The sequence below is a fragment of the Arachis hypogaea genome, chromosome 16 (assembly GCF_003086295.3).
Source record: "Arachis hypogaea cultivar Tifrunner chromosome 16, arahy.Tifrunner.gnm2.J5K5, whole genome shotgun sequence".
Taxonomy (NCBI): Eukaryota; Viridiplantae; Streptophyta; class Magnoliopsida; order Fabales; family Fabaceae; genus Arachis; species Arachis hypogaea.
Genome location: NC_092051.1, coordinates 81506015 through 81509148, shown reverse-complemented (window position 1 = coordinate 81509148; position 3134 = coordinate 81506015). Strand labels below are relative to the sequence as shown.

The window sequence follows — 3134 nt, the reverse complement described above, 5'->3', positions numbered from 1 at the left end:
CCCATTTGTTGCCCATTTCTGGCATTGAACGCCAGAACCATGCTTGTTCTGGGCGTTCAGCGCCAGCTCTTCTCTAGGGTGTAATTCTGGCGTTCAAACGCCCAGATGCTGCCCATTTTGGGCGTTCAGCGCCAGAACCATGCTCTGTTCTGGCGTTGAACGCCAGCCAGATGCTTCTTACTGGCGTTTAAACGCCAGTAAGGTCTTCCTCCAGGATGTGATTTTTCTTCTGCTGTTTTTTATTCCGTTTTCAATTTTTATATTTATTTTGTGACTCCACATGATCATGAACCTAATAAAACATGAAAGAACAAGAAAAATAAAATTAGATGAATAAAAATTGGGTTGCCTCCCAACAAGCGCTTCTTTAATGTCAATAGCTTGACAGTGGGCTCTCATGGAGCCTCACAAATATTCAGAGCATTGTTGAGACTTCCCAACACCAAACTTAGAGTTTGGATATGGGAGTTCAACACCAAACTTAGAGTTTGGTTGTGGCCTCCTAACACCAAACTTAGAGTTTGACTGTGGGGGCTCTGGTTGACTCTGTTTTGAGAGAAGCTTACTGTGCCTTTTTTCCATGTTTACAGAAGGGTAACCTTGAGTTGTAAACACAAGGGAGTCCTCATTCAATTGAAGGACTAATTCACCTCTGTCAACATTAATCACAACTCTTGCTGTGGCTAGGAAAGGTCTTCCAAGGATGATGAATTCATCCTCATCCTTCCCAATATCAAGGATTATGAAATCAGCAGGGATGTAAAGGCCTTCAACCTTTACTAACACGTCCTCTACTTGTCCATAAGCCTGTTTTCTTGAATTGTCTGCCATCTCTAATGAGATTTTAGTAGCTTGCACCCCAAAGATTCCCAGTTTCTCTATTACAGAGAGGGGCATGAGGTTTATCCCTGAACCAAGGTCACACAGAGCCTTTTCAAAGATCATGTTGCCTATGGTACAAGGTATTACGAACTTTTCAAGATCCTGTTTCTTTTGAGGCAATGTTAGTTGATCCATATCACTTAGTTCATTGGTGAACAAGGGAGGTTCATCTTCTCAAGTCTCAATACCAAATAATTTGGCATTCAGCTTCATGATTGCACCAAGGTACTTGGTAACTTACTCTTCAGTAACATCCTCATTCTCTTCAGAAGACGAATGCTCGTCAGAGCTCATGAAGGGCATAAGCAGGTTCAATGGAATCTCTATGGTCTCTAGATGAGTCTTAGATTCCTTTGGTTCCTCAAAGGGAAACTCCTTATTGATCACTGGACGTCCCAGGAGGTCTTCCTCACTGGGATTTACGTCCTCCCCTTCCTCTCCAGGTTCGGCCGTGTTGACTATGTCAATGGCCTTGAACTCTCCTTTTGGATTTTTTTCTGTATTGCTTGGGAGAGTACTAGGAGGGATTTCAGTGATCCTTTTACTCAGCTGGCCCACTTGTGCCTCCAAATTTCTAATGGAGGACCTTGTTTCATTCATGAAACATACAGTGGCCTTAAATAGATCAGAGACTAAGTTTGCTAAATTAGAGGAATTTTGTTCAGAGTTCTCTGTCTGTTGCTAAGTGGATGATGGAAAAGGTTTACTATTGTTAAACCTATTTCTTCCACCATTATTAAAGCCTTGTTGAGGCTTTTGTTGATCCTTCCATGAGAGATTTGGGTGATTTCTCCATGAGGGATTATAGGTGTTTCCATAAGGTTAACCTATGTAATTCACCTCTGCTATTGCAGGGTTTTCAGGATCATAAGTTTTTTCTTCAGAAGATGCCTCTTGAGTACTGTTGGATGCAGCTTGCATTCCATTCAGATTCTGAGAAATCATATTGACTTACTGAGTCAATATTTTATTCTGAGCCAATATGGCATTCAGAGTATCAATTTCAAGAACTCCCTTCTTCATTGGCGTCCCATTACTCACAGGATTCCTCTCAGAAGTGTACATGAACTGGTTATTAGCAACCATGTCAATAAGTTCTTGAGCTTCTGCAGGCATTTTCTTTAAGTGAATGGATCCACCTGCAGAGGTATCCAATGACATTTTAGCTAATTCAGACAGACCATCATAGAATATGTCCAGGATGGTCCATTCTGAAAGCATGTCAAAAGGACACTTTTTGGTCAGTTGCTTGTATCTCTCCCAAGCTTCATAGAGGGATTCACCTTCTTTCTGTCTGAAGGTCTGAACATCCACTCTAAGCTTACTCAGGTTTTGAGGAGGAAAGAACTTGGCTAAGAAAGCCTTGACCAACTTATCCCAAGAGTTCAGGCTATCCTTAGGTTGAGAGTCCAACCATACTCTAGCTCTGTCTCTTACAGCAAAAGGGAAAAGCATGAGCCTGTAGACTTCAGGATCTACTCCATTAGTCTTAACAGTATCACATATCTGCAAGAATTTAGTTAAGAACTGAAAAGGATCTTCAGATGGAAGTCCATGAAACTTGCAGTTCTGCTGCATCAGAGAAACTAATTGAGGTTTCAGCTCAAAATTGTTTGCTCCAATGGCAGGAATGGAGATGCTTCTTCCATGTAAATTGGAATTAGGTGCAGTAAAGTCACCAAGCATCCTCCTTGCATTATTATTATTTTCGGCTGCCATCTCCTCATCTTGTTCGAAAATTTCTGAAAGGTGCTTGCTGGATTATTGTAATTTAGCTTCTCTTAGTTTCCTCTTCAGAGTCTTTTCAGGTTCTGGATCTGCTTCAACAAGAATGTTCTTGTCCTTGCTCCTGCTCATATGAAAAAGAGGGATAGAAAAATAATAATAATAGGGGTCCTTTTTACCATAGTATAGAGGTCTCTGTGTGAGTAGAAGAAAAGAAGAAGAAAAAATTTGAACACAGATGGAAGAGTGGGTTCGAATTTGGGTGAGATGAAGTGTTAGTAGATGAATAAATAAATAGAAGGAGATAAGAGAGAGAGAGAATTTTCGAAAATAATTTTTGAAAAAGAGTTAGTGATTTTCGAAAATAGTTTTTGAAAAAGGTTAGTAATTTTCGAGAATTAAAATCAAAAATTAAAATAATTAGTTAATTAAAAAGAAATTTTGAAAAAGAGGGAAGATATTTTTGAAAATTAGATAGAGAGGGAGTTAGTTAGGTAGTTTTGAAAAAGATAAGAAACAAACAAAAG

The 3134-nt window shown here is 39.6% G+C and overlaps 1 non-coding gene across 1 annotated transcript; it reads left to right on the top strand.

Annotated features, from left to right (window-relative positions):
* Nucleotides 1-2097: 2097 nt before the first annotated feature.
* LOC112760767 (small nucleolar RNA R71) lies at nucleotides 2098-2205 on the top strand. The gene has a single exon (XR_003181191.1). It is a non-coding gene; the product is annotated as a small nucleolar RNA R71 (small nucleolar RNA).
* Nucleotides 2206-3134: the final 929 nt, after the last annotated feature.